The sequence below is a fragment of the Hyla sarda genome, chromosome 8 (assembly GCF_029499605.1).
Source record: "Hyla sarda isolate aHylSar1 chromosome 8, aHylSar1.hap1, whole genome shotgun sequence".
Lineage (NCBI taxonomy): Eukaryota > Metazoa > Chordata > Amphibia > Anura > Hylidae > Hyla > Hyla sarda.
This window is the reverse complement of record NC_079196.1, coordinates 118,155,172-118,174,239: the sequence shown is the minus strand read 5'-3', so window position 1 is coordinate 118,174,239 and position 19,068 is coordinate 118,155,172. Positions and strand designations below refer to the sequence as shown.

At 43.4% G+C, this 19,068-nt stretch overlaps 11 pseudogenes; all 11 read right to left on the bottom strand.

Moving 5' to 3' along the window:
* Window positions 1-501: 501 nt before the first annotated feature.
* On the bottom strand, window positions 502-765 carry LOC130287460 (U2 spliceosomal RNA; annotated as a pseudogene).
* Window positions 766-2,230: 1,465 nt separating this feature from the next.
* On the bottom strand, window positions 2,231-2,494 carry LOC130287459 (U2 spliceosomal RNA; annotated as a pseudogene).
* A 1,460-nt stretch (window positions 2,495-3,954) lies between these two features.
* LOC130288586 (U2 spliceosomal RNA) lies at window positions 3,955-4,219 on the bottom strand (annotated as a pseudogene).
* A 1,463-nt stretch (window positions 4,220-5,682) lies between these two features.
* On the bottom strand, window positions 5,683-5,947 carry LOC130288584 (U2 spliceosomal RNA; annotated as a pseudogene).
* A 1,472-nt stretch (window positions 5,948-7,419) lies between these two features.
* On the bottom strand, window positions 7,420-7,683 carry LOC130287458 (U2 spliceosomal RNA; annotated as a pseudogene).
* A 1,444-nt stretch (window positions 7,684-9,127) lies between these two features.
* Window positions 9,128-9,392, bottom strand: LOC130289633 (U2 spliceosomal RNA; annotated as a pseudogene).
* A 1,471-nt stretch (window positions 9,393-10,863) lies between these two features.
* On the bottom strand, window positions 10,864-11,127 carry LOC130287457 (U2 spliceosomal RNA; annotated as a pseudogene).
* Window positions 11,128-12,620: 1,493 nt separating this feature from the next.
* On the bottom strand, window positions 12,621-12,885 carry LOC130287786 (U2 spliceosomal RNA; annotated as a pseudogene).
* A 1,469-nt stretch (window positions 12,886-14,354) lies between these two features.
* On the bottom strand, window positions 14,355-14,619 carry LOC130288146 (U2 spliceosomal RNA; annotated as a pseudogene).
* A 1,454-nt stretch (window positions 14,620-16,073) lies between these two features.
* LOC130287456 (U2 spliceosomal RNA) lies at window positions 16,074-16,337 on the bottom strand (annotated as a pseudogene).
* A 1,493-nt stretch (window positions 16,338-17,830) lies between these two features.
* On the bottom strand, window positions 17,831-18,095 carry LOC130287785 (U2 spliceosomal RNA; annotated as a pseudogene).
* Between the last annotated feature and the right edge of the window lie 973 nt (window positions 18,096-19,068).

Sequence of the window (19,068 nt, the reverse complement as noted above, 5' to 3'; positions counted from 1 at the left end):
TTCTTCTTCAGACCCTGTCATAGCACTAATGCCTTTCCAATACCACCAGCAGATGGAGACACTCCATTGCAACATTGGTTGTGAGCAGCAGTTTCTAAAAACAAATGCCTCATGGCGGATTTCCCATCCATCAATGGATGGTAAATTTAGTTTTTATCATTCACTGACCACAGAAACCAATGCATGGTCAAGCAACAGCAATGACACACCCTTGTGTATAGGCATGAGACCCTCATGTCATTTAACAGGATTCAGCACCACCCACAAGACAGCTACCTGTCATGTCATGTCAAACCTGCACAGGTGTGCTAGATTATTATTATTTAGTTTTATTTTATTTTTTTACACCAATCAGTGTGCAAACATGGTCATTAAAACGCTAAATGAATAGACGTTCATAAACCAGTCAGTGCAACTCATCATTTTGGTCTCCAATTCTCAAACTCAAATTCTCACCCACGGAGGATTAAATGAGAATCTTTCTTGTTTAACACTGGAATGGGGTGGTGCACTGTTCACTACCCGAAGATACTGCCACATCGGGTCAATGCATAGGGCGACAGAAGCAAGCTTCCAAATCAGCTCCCTTTCTCAAAAATCCATTTAATTTATGGTCCCCAGATAGGGAACGTATGTATCAGTATGTGCTCACAAGTCACCCAAGTGCAAGTATTCACACAAAAAAAAACGTGCCTCAGGATGCGATCTGTCGCAAGATCCTTTCTTTTTTTACACTTGATCTAAGCCAAAAGGCCTAGAGGGGATAACCGGGAAAGGGGTGGACCCAACCATGTCCCCTTCATGAGCACTCACATTACTCATAGGAATGGAAGGAAGGCTGGCAGCCAACCAGCCTCCCATACACTTTCTGGGTGGGTGGCAGTCAGCCACCCATACATACATACAGCACAGGCTAAACCCACATCATCACTTAAAAAAAGGACAGGCGACCATTGCACTCTGATGGAGCATTTAGCAATGCAATCCATAGCCTGGCTTTTGCCTGAACCCCCATCACTCCTCCTCTTGCATATAAGACAATATTTCAGATCTGCATATGAAAACAACACGCCTACCTTTGTTGCACATAGCTGCCTGCCTGTCTCTAGTTACCCCACTGGCTGTAGCTGCGTCCCTTCCGACATGGAATAACACCAACTGTAACGATAAACTGAAAATTAACAGTATAAACCTGCATCATTTTGGACTCTGGTATTTGCTGAATCCGGGTGACCTGACAATCGATGGTGGTGCCGCTGGTGATTCTGGCCTTCTTGGAATCTGTTGGGCCTATGTGTTAGCTCACACATCACTTGGGTATCCATGGTAACTACCACAACATGGTCATCTGCAGTTTACATCTAGCCCGTGGCATTGAATGGCATTTTAAAAGTGCTAAGGGTCCTGGTGCAATAATCCTCCCATGAGGATCAGCCTCAACGGCTTTGTAGATTGCACTCATGTCAGCAACTCCATATACATTTTTTTTTTCTTCATGCTTCTTTCTTCCTCCTTTTTTCTTTCTGTCATTCAGACTTTCATTCATTCGATCTCTCTCACTCACTTTCTTTAACTCATTTGTTCTCACTCACTCACTCACTCAATCACTCACTCACTCATTCACTCTCACTCACTCTCACTCTCTCACTCACTCGCTCACTAAGTCAGTCTCTCTCTCTCTCTCTCTTTTTCTTTTTATATATATATTTTTTCCGTCTTCTTCTTCTTTTTCTTCTTCAGACCCTGTCATAGCACTAATGCCTTTCCAATACCACCAGCAGATGGAGACACTCCATTGCAACATTGGTTGTGAGCAGCAGTTTCTAAAAACAAATGCCTCATGGCGGATTTCCCATCCATCAATGGATGGTAAATTTTGTTTTTATCATTCACTGACCACAGAAACCAATGCATGGTCAAGCAACAGCAATGACACACCCTTGTGTATAGGCATGAGACCCTCATGTCATTTAACAGGATTCAGCACCACCCACAAGACAGCTACCTGTCATGTCATGTCAAACCTGCACAGGTGTGCTAGATTATTATTATTTAGTTTTATTTTATTTTTTTACACCAATCAGTGTGCAAACATGGTCATTAAAACGCTAAATCAATAGACGTTCATAAACCAGTCAGTGCAACTCATCATTTTGGTCTCCAATTCTCAAACTCAAATTCTCACCCACGGAGGATTAAATGAGAATCTTTCTTGTTTAACACTGGAATGGGGTGGTGCACTGTTCACTACCCGAAGATACTGCCACATCGGGTCAATGCATAGGGCGACAGAAGCAAGCTTCCAAATCAGCTCCCTTTCTCAAAAATCCATTTAATTTATGGTCCCCAGATAGGGAACGTATGTATCAGTATGTGCTCACAAGTCACCCAAGTGCAAGTATTCACACAAAAAAAAACGTGCCTCAGGATGCGATCTGTCGCAAGATCCTTTCTTTTTTTACACTTGATCTAAGCCAAAAGGCCTAGAGGGGATAACCGGGAAAGGGGTGGACCCAACCATGTCCCCTTCATGAGCACTCACATTACTCATAGGAATGGAAGGAAGGCTGGCAGCCAACCAGCCTCCCATACACTTTCTGGGTGGGTGGCAGTCAGCCACCCATACATACATACAGCACAGGCTAAACCCACATCATCACTTAAAAAAAGGACAGGCGACCATTGCACTCTGATGGAGCATTTAGCAATGCAATCCATAGCCTGGCTTTTGCCTGAACCCCCATCACTCCTCCTCTTGCATATAAGACAATATTTCAGATCTGCATATGAAAACAACACGCCTACCTTTGTTGCACATAGCTGCCTGCCTGTCTCTAGTTACCCCACTGGCTGTAGCTGCGTCCCTTCCGACATGGAATAACACCAACTGTAAAGATAAACTGAAAATTAACAGTATAAACCTGCATCATTTTGGACTCTGGTATTTGCTGAATCCGGGTGACCTGACAATCGATGGTGGTGCCGCTGGTGATTCTGGCCTTCTTGGAATCTGTTGGGCCTATGTGTTAGCTCACACATCACTTGGGTATCCATGGTAACTACCACAACATGGTCATCTGCAGTTTACATCTAGCCCGTGGCATTGAATGGCATTTTAAAAGTGCTAAGGGTCCTGGTGCAATAATCCTCCCATGAGGATCAGCCTCAACGGCTTTGTAGATTGCACTCATGTCAGCAACTCCATATACATTTTTTTTTCTTCATGCTTCTTTCTTCATCCTTTTTTCTTTCTGTCATTCAGACTTTCATTCATTCGATCTCTCTCACTCACTTGCTTTAACTCATTTGTTCTCACTCACTCACTCACTCAATCACTCACTCACTCATTCACTCTCACTCACTCTCACTCTCTCACTCACTCGCTCACTAAGTCAGTCTCTCTCTCTCTCTCTCTTTTTCTTTTTATATATATTTTTTTCCGTCTTCTTCTTCTTCTTCTTCAGACCCTGTCATAGCACTAATGCCTTTCCAATACCACCAGCAGATGGAGACACTCCATTGCAACATTGGTTGTGAGCAGCAGTTTCTAAAAACAAATGCCTCATGGCGGATTTCCCATCCATCAATGGATGGTAAATTTTGTTTTTATCATTCACTGACCACAGAAACCAATGCATGGTCAAGCAACAGCAATGACACACCCTTGTGTATAGGCATGAGACCCTCATGTCATTTAACAGGATTCAGCACCACCCACAAGACAGCTACCTGTCATGTCATGTCAAACCTGCACAGGTGTGCTAGATTATTATTATTTAGTTTTATTTTATTTTTTTACACCAATCAGTGTGCAAACATGGTCATTAAAACGCTAAATGAATAGACGTTCATAAACCAGTCAGTGCAACTCATCATTTTGGTCTCCAATTCTCAAACTCAAATTCTCACCCACGGAGGATTAAATGAGAATCTTTCTTGTTTAACACTGGAATGGGGTGGTGCACTGTTCACTACCCGAAGATACTGCCACATCGGGTCAATGCATAGGGCGACAGAAGCAAGCTTCCAAATCAGCTCCCTTTCTCAAAAATCCATTTAATTTATGGTCCCCAGATAGGGAACGTATGTATCAGTATGTGCTCACAAGTCACCCAAGTGCAAGTATTCACACAAAAAAAAACGTGCCTCAGGATGCGATCTGTCGCAAGATCCTTTCTTTTTTTTACACTTGATCTAAGCCAAAAGGCCTAGAGGGGATAACCGGGAAAGGGGTGGACCCAACCATGTCCCCTTCATGAGCACTCACATTACTCATAGGAATGGAAGGAAGGCTGGCAGCCAACCAGCCTCCCATACACTTTCTGGGTGGGTGGCAGTCAGCCACCCATACATACATACAGCACAGGCTAAACCCACATCATCACTTAAAAAAAGGACAGGCGACCATTGCACTCTGATGGAGCATTTAGCAATGCAATCCATAGCCTGGCTTTTGCCTGAACCCCCATCACTCCTCCTCTTGCATATAAGACAATATTTCAGATCTGCATATGAAAACAACACGCCTACCTTTGTTGCACATAGCTGCCTGCCTGTCTCTAGTTACCCCACTGGCTGTAGCTGCGTCCCTTCCGACATGGAATAACACCAACTGTAACGATAAACTGAAAATTAACAGTATAAACCTGCATCATTTTGGACTCTGGTATTTGCTGAATCCGGGTGACCTGACAATCGATGGTGGTGCCGCTGGTGATTCTGGCCTTCTTGGAATCTGTTGGGCCTATGTGTTAGCTCACACATCACTTGGGTATCCATGGTAACTACCACAACATGGTCATCTGCAGTTTACATCTAGCCCGTGGCATTGAATGGCATTTTAAAAGTGCTAAGGGTCCTGGTGCAATAATCCTCCCATGAGGATCAGCCTCAACGGCTTTGTAGATTGCACTCATGTCAGCAACTCCATATACATTTTTTTTTCTTCATGCTTCTTTCTTCATCCTTTTTTCTTTCTGTCATTCAGACTTTCATTCATTCGATCTCTCTCACTCACTTTCTTTAACTCATTTGTTCTCACTCACTCACTCACTCACTCAATCACTCACTCACTCATTCACTCTCACTCACTCTCACTCTCTCACTCACTCGCTCACTAAGTCAGTCTCTCTCTCTCTCTCTTTTTCTTTTTATATATATATTTTTTCCGTCTTCTTCTTCTTCTTCTTCAGACCCTGTCATAGCACTAATGCCTTTCCAATACCACCAGCAGATGGAGACACTCCATTGCAACATTGGTTGTGAGCAGCAGTTTCTAAAAACAAATGCCTCATGGCGGATTTCCCATCCATCAATGGATGGTAAATTTTGTTTTTATCATTCACTGACCACAGAAACCAATGCATGGTCAAGCAACAGCAATGACACACCCTTGTGTATAGGCATGAGACCCTCATGTCATTTAACAGGATTCAGCACCACCCACAAGACAGCTACCTGTCATGTCATGTCAAACCTGCACAGGTGTGCTAGATTATTATTATTTAGTTTTATTTTATTTTTTTACACCAATCAGTGTGCAAACATGGTCATTAAAACGCTAAATGAATAGACGTTCATAAACCAGTCAGTGCAACTCATCATTTTGGTCTCCAATTCTCAAACTCAAATTCTCACCCACGGAGGATTAAATGAGAATCTTTCTTGTTTAACACTGGAATGGGGTGGTGCACTGTTCACTACCCGAAGATACTGCCACATCGGGTCAATGCATAGGGCGACAGAAGCAAGCTTCCAAATCAGCTCCCTTTCTCAAAAATCCATTTAATTTATGGTCCCCAGATAGGGAACGTATGTATCAGTATGTGCTCACAAGTCACCCAAGTGCAAGTATTCACACAAAAAAAAACGTGCCTCAGGATGCGATCTGTCGCAAGATCCTTTCTTTTTTTTACACTTGATCTAAGCCAAAAGGCCTAGAGGGGATAACCGGGAAAGGGGTGGACCCAACCATGTCCCCTTCATGAGCACTCACATTACTCATAGGAATGGAAGGAAGGCTGGCAGCCAACCAGCCTCCCATACACTTTCTGGGTGGGTGGCAGTCAGCCACCCATACATACATACAGCACAGGCTAAACCCACATCATCACTTAAAAAAAGGACAGGCGACCATTGCACTCTGATGGAGCATTTAGCAATGCAATCCATAGCCTGGCTTTTGCCTGAACCCCCATCACTCCTCCTCTTGCATATAAGACAATATTTCAGATCTGCATATGAAAACAACACGCCTACCTTTGTTGCACATAGCTGCCTGCCTGTCTCTAGTTACCCCACTGGCTGTAGCTGCGTCCCTTCCGACATGGAATAACACCAACTGTAACGATAAACTGAAAATTAACAGTATAAACCTGCATCATTTTGGACTCTGGTATTTGCTGAATCCGGGTGACCTGACAATCGATGGTGGTGCCGCTGGTGATTCTGGCCTTCTTGGAATCTGTTGGGCCTATGTGTTAGCTCACACATCACTTGGGTATCCATGGTAACTACCACAACATGGTCATCTGCAGTTTACATCTAGCCCGTGGCATTGAATGGCATTTTAAAAGTGCTAAGGGTCCTGGTGCAATAATCCTCCCATGAGGATCAGCCTCAACGGCTTTGTAGATTGCACTCATGTCAGCAACTCCATATACATTTTTTTTTCTTCATGCTTCTTTCTTCATCCTTTTTTCTTTCTGTCATTCAGACTTTCATTCATTCGATCTCTCTCACTCACTTTCTTTAACTCATTTGTTCTCACTCACTCACTCACTCACTCAATCACTCACTCACTCATTCACTCTCACTCACTCTCACTCTCTCACTCACTCGCTCACTAAGTCAGTCTCTCTCTCTCTCTCTTTTTCTTTTTATATATATATTTTTTCCGTCTTCTTCTTCTTCTTCTTTTTCTTCTTCAGACCCTGTCATAGCACTAATGCCTTTCCAATACCACCAGCAGATGGAGACACTCCATTGCAACATTGGTTGTGAGCAGCAGTTTCTAAAAACAAATGCCTCATGGCGGATTTCCCATCCATCAATGGATGGTAAATTTTGTTTTTATCATTCACTGACCACAGAAACCAATGCATGGTCAAGCAACAGCAATGACACACCCTTGTGTATAGGCATGAGACCCTCATGTCATTTAACAGGATTCAGCACCACCCACAAGACAGCTACCTGTCATGTCATGTCAAACCTGCACAGGTGTGCTAGATTATTATTATTTAGTTTTATTTTATTTTTTTACACCAATCAGTGTGCAAACATGGTCATTAAAACGCTAAATGAATAGACGTTCATAAACCAGTCAGTGCAACTCATCATTTTGGTCTCCAATTCTCAAACTCAAATTCTCACCCACGGAGGATTAAATGAGAATCTTTCTTGTTTAACACTGGAATGGGGTGGTGCACTGTTCACTACCCGAAGATACTGCCACATCGGGTCAATGCATAGGGCGACAGAAGCAAGCTTCCAAATCAGCTCCCTTTCTCAAAAATCCATTTAATTTATGGTCCCCAGATAGGGAACGTATGTATCAGTATGTGCTCACAAGTCACCCAAGTGCAAGTATTCACACAAAAAAAAACGTGCCTCAGGATGCGATCTGTCGCAAGATCCTTTCTTTTTTTACACTTGATCTAAGCCAAAAGGCCTAGAGGGGATAACCGGGAAAGGGGTGGACCCAACCATGTCCCCTTCATGAGCACTCACATTACTCATAGGAATGGAAGGAAGGCTGGCAGCCAACCAGCCTCCCATACACTTTCTGGGTGGGTGGCAGTCAGCCACCCATACATACATACAGCACAGGCTAAACCCACATCATCACTTAAAAAAAGGACAGGCGACCATTGCACTCTGATGGAGCATTTAGCAATGCAATCCATAGCCTGGCTTTTGCCTGAACCCCCATCACTCCTCCTCTTGCATATAAGACAATATTTCAGATCTGCATATGAAAACAACACGCCTACCTTTGTTGCACATAGCTGCCTGCCTGTCTCTAGTTACCCCACTGGCTGTAGCTGCGTCCCTTCCGACATGGAATAACACCAACTGTAACGATAAACTGAAAATTAACAGTATAAACCTGCATCATTTTGGACTCTGGTATTTGCTGAATCCGGGTGACCTGACAATCGATGGTGGTGCCGCTGGTGATTCTGGCCTTCTTGGAATCTGTTGGGCCTATGAGTTAGCTCACACATCACTTGGGTATCCATGGTAACTACCACAACATGGTCATCTGCAGTTTACATCTAGCCCGTGGCATTGAATGGCATTTTAAAAGTGCTAAGGGTCCTGGTGCAATAATCCTCCCATGAGGATCAGCCTCAACGGCTTTGTAGATTGCACTCATGTCAGCAACTCCATATACATTTTTTTTTCTTCATGCTTCTTTCTTCATCCTTTTTTCTTTCTGTCATTCAGACTTTCATTCATTCGATCTCTCTCACTCACTTGCTTTAACTCATTTGTTCTCACTCACTCACTCACTCATTCACTCTCACTCACTCTCACTCTCTCACTCACTCGCTCACTAAGTCAGTCTCTCTCTCTCTCTCTCTTTTTCTTTTTATATATATTTTTTTCCGTCTTCTTCTTCTTCTTCTTCAGACCCTGTCATAGCACTAATGCCTTTCCAATACCACCAGCAGATGGAGACACTCCATTGCAACATTGGTTGTGAGCAGCAGTTTCTAAAAACAAATGCCTCATGGCGGATTTCCCATCCATCAATGGATGGTAAATTTTGTTTTTATCATTCACTGACCACAGAAACCAATGCATGGTCAAGCAACAGCAATGACACACCCTTGTGTATAGGCATGAGACCCTCATGTCATTTAACAGGATTCAGCACCACCCACAAGACAGCTACCTGTCATGTCATGTCAAACCTGCACAGGTGTGCTAGATTATTATTATTTAGTTTTATTTTATTTTTTTACACCAATCAGTGTGCAAACATGGTCATTAAAACGCTAAATGAATAGACGTTCATAAACCAGTCAGTGCAACTCATCATTTTGGTCTCCAATTCTCAAACTCAAATTCTCACCCACGGAGGATTAAATGAGAATCTTTCTTGTTTAACACTGGAATGGGGTGGTGCACTGTTCACTACCCGAAGATACTGCCACATCGGGTCAATGCATAGGGCGACAGAAGCAAGCTTCCAAATCAGCTCCCTTTCTCAAAAATCCATTTAATTTATGGTCCCCAGATAGGGAACGTATGTATCAGTATGTGCTCACAAGTCACCCAAGTGCAAGTATTCACACAAAAAAAAACGTGCCTCAGGATGCGATCTGTCGCAAGATCCTTTCTTTTTTTACACTTGATCTAAGCCAAAAGGCCTAGAGGGATAACCGGGAAAGGGGTGGACCCAACCATGTCCCCCTTCATGAGCACTCACATTACTCATAGGAATGGAAGGAAGGCTGGCAGCCAACCAGCCTCCCATACACTTTCTGGGTGGGTGGCAGTCAGCCACCCATACATACATACAGCACAGGCTAAACCCACATCATCACTTAAAAAAGGACAGGCGACCATTGCACTCTGATGGAGCATTTAGCAATGCAATCCATAGCCTGGCTTTTGCCTGAACCCCCATCACTCCTCCTCTTGCATATAAGACAATATTTCAGATCTGCATATGAAAACAACACGCCTACCTTTGTTGCACATAGCTGCCTGCCTGTCTCTAGTTACCCCACTGGCTGTAGCTGCGTCCCTTCCGACATGGAATAACACCAACTGTAACGATAAACTGAAATTAACAGTATAAACCTGCATCATTTTGGACTCTGGTATTTGCTGAATCCGGGTGACCTGACAATCGATGGTGGTGCCGCTGGTGATTCTGGCCTTCTTGGAATCTGTTGGGCCTATGTGTTAGCTCACACATCACTTGGGTATCCATGGTAACTACCACAACATGGTCATCTGCAGTTTACATCTAGCCCGTGGCATTGAATGGCATTTTAAAAGTGCTAAGGGTCCTGGTGCAATAATCCTCCCATGAGGATCAGCCTTAACGGCTTTGTAGATTGCACTCATGTCAGCAACTCCATATACATTTTTTTTTTCTTCATGCTTCTTTCTTCATCCTTTTTTCTTTCTGTCATTCAGACTTTCATTCATTTGATCTCTCTCACTCACTTGCTTTAACTCATTTGTTCTCACTCACTCACTCACTCAATCACTCACTCACTCATTCACTCTCACTCACTCTCACTCTCTCACTCACTCGCTCACTAAGTCAGTCTCTCTCTCTCTCTCTCTCTCTTTTCTTTTTATATATATTTTTTTCGTCTTCTTCTTCTTCTTCTTCTTCTTCTTCTTCAGACCCTGTCATAGCACTAATGCCTTTCCAATACCACCAGCAGATGGAGACACTCCATTGCAACATTGGTTGTGAGCAGCAGTTTCTAAAAACAAATGCCTCATGGCGGATTTCCCATCCATCAATGGATGGTAAATTTTGTTTTTATCATTCACTGACCACAGAAACCAATGCATGGTCAAGCAACAGCAATGACACACCCTTGTGTATAGGCATGAGACCCTCATGTCATTTAACAGGATTCAGCACCACCCACAAGACAGCTACCTGTCATGTCATGTCAAACCTGCACAGGTGTGCTAGATTATTATTATTTAGTTTTATTTTATTTTTTTACACCAATCAGTGTGCAAACATGGTCATTAAAACGCTAAATGAATAGACGTTCATAAACCAGTCAGTGCAACTCATCATTTTGGTCTCCAATTCTCAACTCAAATTCTCACCCACGGAGGATTAAATGAGAATCTTTCTTGTTTAACACTGGAATGGGGTGGTGCACTGTTCACTACCCGAAGATACTGCCACATCGGGTCAATGCATAGGGCGACAGAAGCAAGCTTCCAAATCAGCTCCCTTTCTCAAAAATCCATTTAATTTATGGTCCCCAGATAGGGAACGTATGTATCAGTATGTGCTCACAAGTCACCCAAGTGCAAGTATTCACACAAAAAAAAACGTGCCTCAGGATGCGATCTGTCGCAAGATCCTTTCTTTTTTTACACTTGATCTAAGCCAAAAGGCCTAGAGGGGATAACCGGGAAAGGGGTGGACCCAACCATGTCCCCTTCATGAGCACTCACATTACTCATAGGAATGGAAGGAAGGCTGGCAGCCAACCAGCCTCCCATACACTTTCTGGGTGGGTGGCAGTCAGCCACCCATACATACATACATACAGCACAGGCTAAACCCACATCATCACTTAAAAAAAGGACAGGCGACCATTGCACTCTGATGGAGCATTTAGCAATGCAATCCATAGCCTGGCTTTTGCCTGAACCCCCATCACTCCTCCTCTTGCATATAAGACAATATTTCAGATCTGCATATGAAAACAACACGCCTACCTTTGTTGCACATAGCTGCCTGCCTGTCTCTAGTTACCCCACTGGCTGTAGCTGCGTCCCTTCCGACATGGAATAACACCAACTGTAACGATAAACTGAAAATTAACAGTATAAACCTGCATCATTTTGGACTCTGGTATTTGCTGAATCCGGGTGACCTGACAATCGATGGTGGTGCCGCTGGTGATTCTGGCCTTCTTGGAATCTGTTGGGCCTATGTGTTAGCTCACACATCACTTGGGTATCCATGGTAACTACCACAACATGGTCATCTGCAGTTTACATCTAGCCCGTGGCATTGAATGGCATTTTAAAAGTGCTAAGGGTCCTGGTGCAATAATCCTCCCATGAGGATCAGCCTCAACGGCTTTGTAGATTGCACTCATGTCAGCAACTCCATATACATTTTTTTTTCTTCATGCTTCTTTCTTCATCCTTTTTTCTTTCTGTCATTCAGACTTTCATTCATTCGATCTCTCTCACTCACTTGCTTTAACTCATTTGTTCTCACTCACTCACTCACTCACTCAATCACTCACTCACTCACTCACTCACTCATTCATTCATTCATTCACTCTCACTCACTCACTCACTCACTCGCTCACTAAGTCAGTCTCTCTCTCTCTCTCTCTCTCTTTTTCTTTTTATATATATTTTTTTCCGTCTTCTTCTTCTTCTTCTTCTTCAGACCCTGTCATAGCACTAATGCCTTTCCAATACCACCAGCAGATGGAGACACTCCATTGCAACATTGGTTGTGAGCAGCAGTTTCTAAAAACAAATGCCTCATGGCGGATTTCCCATCCATCAATGGATGGTAAATTTTGTTTTTATCATTCACTGACCACAGAAACCAATGCATGGTCAAGCAACAGCAATGACACACCCTTGTGTATAGGCATGAGACCCTCATGTCATTTAACAGGATTCAGCACCACCCACAAGACAGCTACCTGTCATGTCATGTCAAACCTGCACAGGTGTGCTAGATTATTATTATTTAGTTTTATTTTATTTTTTTACACCAATCAGTGTGCAAACATGGTCATTAAAACGCTAAATGAATAGACGTTCATAAACCAGTCAGTGCAACTCATCATTTTGGTCTCCAATTCTCAAACTCAAATTCTCACCCACGGAGGATTAAATGAGAATCTTTCTTGTTTAACACTGGAATGGGGTGGTGCACTGTTCACTACCCGAAGATACTGCCACATCGGGTCAATGCATAGGGCAACAGAAGCAAGCTTCCAAATCAGCTCCCTTTCTCAAAAATCCATTTAATTTATGGTCCCCAGATAGGGAACGTATGTATCAGTATGTGCTCACAAGTCACCCAAGTGCAAGTATTCACACAAAAAAAAAACGTGCCTCAGGATGCGATCTGTCGCAAGATCCTTTCTTTTTTTACACTTGATCTAAGCCAAAAGGCCTAGAGGGGATAACCGGGAAAGGGGTGGACCCAACCATGTCCCCTTCATGAGCACTCACATTACTCATAGTAATGGAAGGAAGGCTGGCAGCCAACCAGCCTCCCATACACTTTCTGGGTGGGTGGCAGTCAGCCACCCATACATACATACAGCGCAGGCTAAACCCACATCATCACTTAAAAAAAGGACAGGCGACCATTGCACTCTGATGGAGCATTTAGCAATGCAATCCATAGCCTGGCTTTTGCCTGAACCCCCATCACTCCTCCTCTTGCATATAAGACAATATTTCAGATCTGCATATGAAAACAACACGCCTACCTTTGTTGCACATAGCTGCCTGCCTGTCTCTAGTTACCCCACTGGCTGTAGCTGCGTCCCTTCCGACATGGAATAACACCAACTGTAACGATAAACTGAAAATTAACAGTATAAACCTGCATCATTTTGGACTCTGGTATTTGCTGAATCCGGGTGACCTGACAATCGATGGTGGTGCCGCTGGTGATTCTGGCCTTCTTGGAATCTGTTGGGCCTATGTGTTAGCTCACACATCACTTGGGTATCCATGGTAACTACCACAACATGGTCATCTGCAGTTTACATCTAGCCCGTGGCATTGAATGGCATTTTAAAAGTGCTAAGGGTCCTGGTGCAATAATCCTCCCATGAGGATCAGCCTCAACGGCTTTGTAGATTGCACTCATGTCAGCAACTCCATATACATTTTTTTTTCTTCATGCTTGTTTCTTCATCCTTTTTTCTTTCTGTCATTCAGACTTTCATTCATTCGATCTCTCTCACTCACTTGCTTTAACTCATTTGTTCTCACTCACTTACTCACTCACTCACTCACTCACTCACTCACTCACTCATTCACTCTCACTCACTCTCACTCTCTCACTCACTCGCTCACTAAGTCAGTCTCTCTCTCTCTCTCTCTTTTTCTTTTTATATATATTTTTTTCCGTCTTCTTCTTCTTCTTCAGACCCTGTCATAGCACTAATGCCTTTCCAATACCACCAGCAGATGGAGACACTCCATTGCAACATTGGTTGTGAGCAGCAGTTTCTAAAAACAAATGCCTCATGGCGGATTTCCCATCCATCAATGGATGGTAAATTTTGTTTTTATCATTCACTGACCACAGAAACCAATGCATGGTCAAGCAACAGCAATGACACACCCTTGTGTATAGGCATGAGACCCTCATGTCATTTAACAGGATTCAGCACCACCCACAAGACAGCTACCTGTCATGTCATGTCAAACCTGCACAGGTGTGCTAGATTATTATTATTTAGTTTTATTTTATTTTTTTACACCAATCAGTGTGCAAACATGGTCATTAAAACGCTAAATGAATAGACGTTCATAAACCAGTCAGTGCAACTCATCATTTTGGTCTCCAATTCTCAAACTCAAATTCTCACCCACGGAGGATTAAATGAGAATCTTTCTTGTTTAACACTGGAATGGGGTGGTGCACTGTTCACTACCCGAAGATACTGCCACATCGGGTCAATGCATAGGGCGACAGAAGCAAGCTTCCAAATCAGCTCCCTTTCTCAAAAATCCATTTAATTTATGGTCCCCAGATAGGGAACGTATGTATCAGTATGTGCTCACAAGTCACCCAAGTGCAAGTATTCACACAAAAAAAAAACGTGCCTCAGGATGCGATCTGTCGCAAGATCCTTTCTTTTTTTACACTTGATCTAAGCCAAAAGGCCTAGAGGGGATAACCGGGAAAGGGGTGGACCCAACCATGTCCCCTTCATGAGCACTCACATTACTCATAGGAATGGAAGGAAGGCTGGCAGCCAACCAGCCTCCCATACACTTTCTGGGTGGGTGGCAGTCAGCCACCCATACATACATACAGCACAGGCTAAACCCACATCATCACTTAAAAAAAGGACAGGCGACCATTGCACTCTGATGGAGCATTTAGCAATGCAATCCATAGCCTGGCTTTTGCCTGAACCCCCATCACTCCTCCTCTTGCATATAAGACAATATTTCAGATCTGCATATGAAAACAACACGCCTACCTTTGTTGCACATAGCTGCCTGCCTGTCTCTAGTTACCCCACTGGCTGTAGCTGCGTCCCTTCCGACATGGAATAACACCAACTGTAACGATAAACTGAAAATTAACAGTATAAACCTGCATCATTTTGGACTCTGGTATTTGCTGAATCCGGGTGACCTGACAATCGATGGTGGTGCCGCTGGTGATTCTGGCCTTCTTGGAATCTGTTGGGCCTATGTGTTAGCTCACACATCACTTGGGTATCCATGGTAACTACCACAACATGGTCATCTGCAGTTTACATCTAGCCCGTGGCATTGAATGGCATTTTAAAAGTGCTAAGGGTCCTGGTGCAATAATCCTCCCATGAGGATCAGCCTCAACGGCTTTGTAGATTGCACTCATGTCAGCAACTCCATATACATTTTTTTTTCTTCATGCTTCTTTCTTCATCCTTTTTTCTTTCTGTCATTCAGACTTTCATTCATTCGATCTCTCTCACTCACTTGCTTTAACTCATTTGTTCTCACTCACTCACTCAATCACTCACTCACTCATTCACTCTCACTCACTCTCACTCTCTCACTCACTCGCTCACTAAGTCAGTCTCTCTCTCTCTCTCTTTTTCTTTTTATATATATTTTTTTCCGTCTTCTTCTTCTTCTTCTTCAGACCCTGTCATAGCACTAATGCCTTTCCAATACCACCAGCAGATGGAGACACTCCATTGCAACATTGGTTGTGAGCAGCAGTTTCTAAAAACAAATGCCTCATGGCGGATTTCCCATCCATCAATGGATGGTAAATTTTGTTTTTATCATTCACTGACCACAGAAACCAATGCATGGTCAAGCAACAGCAATGACACACCCTTGTGTATAGGCATGAGACCCTCATGTCATTTAACAGGATTCAGCACCACCCACAAGACAGCTACCTGTCATGTCATGTCAAACCTGCACAGGTGTGCTAGATTATTATTATTTAGTTTTATTTTATTTTTTTACACCAATCAGTGTGCAAACATGGTCATTAAAACGCTAAATGAATAGACGTTCATAAACCAGTCAGTGCAACTCATCATTTTGGTCTCCAATTCTCAAACTCAAATTCTCACCCACGGAGGATTAAATGAGAATCTTTCTTGTTTAACACTGGAATGGGGTGGTGCACTGTTCACTACCCGAAGATACTGCCACATCGGGTCAATGCATAGGGCGACAGAAGCAAGCTTCCAAATCAGCTCCCTTTCTCAAAAATCCATTTAATTTATGGTCCCCAGATAGGGAACGTATGTATCAGTATGTGCTCACAAGTCACCCAAGTGCAAGTATTCACACAAAAAAAAACGTGCCTCAGGATGCGATCTGTCGCAAGATCCTTTCTTTTTTTACACTTGATCTAAGCCAAAAGGCCTAGAGGGGATAACCGGGAAAGGGGTGGACCCAACCATGTCCCCTTCATGAGCACTCACATTACTCATAGGAATGGAAGGAAGGCTGGCAGCCAACCAGCCTCCCATACACTTTCTGGGTGGGTGGCAGTCAGCCACCCATACATACATACATACAGCACAGGCTAAACCCACATCATCACTTAAAAAAAGGACAGGCGACCATTGCACTCTGATGGAGCATTTAGCAATGCAATCCATAGCCTGGCTTTTGCCTGAACCCCCATCACTCCTCCTCTTGCATATAAGACAATATTTCAGATCTGCATATGAAAACAACACGCCTACCTTTGTTGCACATAGCTGCCTGCCTGTCTCTAGTTACCCCACTGGCTGTAGCTGCGTCCCTTCCGACATGGAATAACACCAACTGTAACGATAAACTGAAAATTAACAGTATAAACCTGCATCATTTTGGACTCTGGTATTTGCTGAATCCGGGTGACCTGACAATCGATGGTGGTGCCGCTGGTGATTCTGGCCTTCTTGGAATCTGTTGGGCCTATGTGTTAGCTCACACATCACTTGGGTATCCATGGTAACTACCACAACATGGTCATCTGCAGTTTACATCTAGCCCGTGGCATTGAATGGCATTTTAAAAGTGCTAAGGGTCCTGGTGCAATAATCCTCCCATGAGGATCAGCCTCAACGGCTTTGTAGATTGCACTCATGTCAGCAACTCCATATACATTTTTTTTTCTTCATGCTTCTTTCTTCATCCTTTTTTCTTTCTGTCATTCAGACTTTCATTCATTCGATCTCTCTCACTCACTTGCTTTAACTCATTTGTTCTCACTCACTCACTCACTCACTCAATCACTCACTCACTCACTCACTCACTCATTCATTCATTCATTCACTCTCACTCACTCACTCACTCACTCGCTCACTAAGTCAGTCTCTCTCTCTCTCTCTCTCTCTTTTTCTTTTTATATATATTTTTTTCCGTCTTCTTCTTCTTCTTCTTCTTCAGACCCTGTCATAGCACTAATGCCTTTCCAATACCACCAGCAGATGGAGACACTCCATTGCAACATTGGTTGTGAGCAGCAGTTTCTAAAAACAAATGCCTCATGGCGGATTTCCCATCCATCAATGGATGGTAAATTTTGTTTTTATCATTCACTGACCACAGAAACCAATGCATGGTCAAGCAACAGCAATGACACACCCTTGTGTATAGGCATGAGACCCTCATGTCATTTAACAGGATTCAGCACCACCCACAAGACAGCTACCTGTCATGTCATGTCAAACCTGCACAGGTGTGCTAGATTATTATTATTTAGTTTTATTTTATTTTTTTACACCAATCAGTGTGCAAACATGGTCATTAAAACGCTAAATGAATAGACGTTCATAAACCAGTCAGTGCAACTCATCATTTTGGTCTCCAATTCTCAAACTCAAATTCTCACCCACGGAGGATTAAATGAGAATCTTTCTTGTTTAACACTGGAATGGGGTGGTGCACTGTTCACTACCCGAAGATACTGCCACATCGGGTCAATGCATAGGGCAACAGAAGCAAGCTTCCAAATCAGCTCCCTTTCTCAAAAATCCATTTAATTTATGGTCCCCAGATAGGGAACGTATGTATCAGTATGTGCTCACAAGTCACCCAAGTGCAAGTATTCACACAAAAAAAAAACGTGCCTCAGGATGCGATCTGTCGCAAGATCCTTTCTTTTTTTACACTTGATCTAAGCCAAAAGGCCTAGAGGGGATAACCGGGAAAGGGGTGGACCCAACCATGTCCCCTTCATGAGCACTCACATTACTCATAGTAATGGAAGGAAGGCTGGCAGCCAACCAGCCTCCCATACACTTTCTGGGTGGGTGGCAGTCAGCCACCCATACATACATACAGCGCAGGCTAAACCCACATCATCACTTAAAAAAAGGACAGGCGACCATTGCACTCTGATGGAGCATTTAGCAATGCAATCCATAGCCTGGCTTTTGCCTGAACCCCCATCACTCCTCCTCTTGCATATAAGACAATATTTCAGATCTGCATATGAAAACAACACGCCTACCTTTGTTGCACATAGCTGCCTGCCTGTCTCTAGTTACCCCACTGGCTGTAGCTGCGTCCCTTCCGACATGGAATAACACCAACTGTAACGATAAACTGAAAATTAACAGTATAAACCTGCATCATTTTGGACTCTGGTATTTGCTGAATCCGGGTGACCTGACAATCGATGGTGGTGCCGCTGGTGATTCTGGCCTTCTTGGAATCTGTTGGGCCTATGTGTTAGCTCACACATCACTTGGGTATCCATGGTAACTACCACAACATGGTCATCTGCAGTTTACATCTAGCCCGTGGCATTGAATGGCATTTTAAAAGTGCTAAGGGTCCTGGTGCAATAATCCTCCCATGAGGATCAGCCTCAACGGCTTTGTAGATTGCACTCATGTCAGCAACTCCATATACATTTTTTTTTCTTCATGCTTCTTTCTTCATCCTTTTTTCTTTCTGTCATTCAGACTTTCATTCATTCGATCTCTCTCACTCACTTGCTTTAACTCATTTGTTCTCACTCACTTACTCACTCACTCACTCACTCACTCACTCACTCATTCACTCTCACTCACTCTCACTCTCTCACTCACTCGCTCACTAAGTCAGTCTCTCTCTCTCTCTCTCTTTTTCTTTTTATATATATTTTTTTCCGTCTTCTTCTTCTTCTTC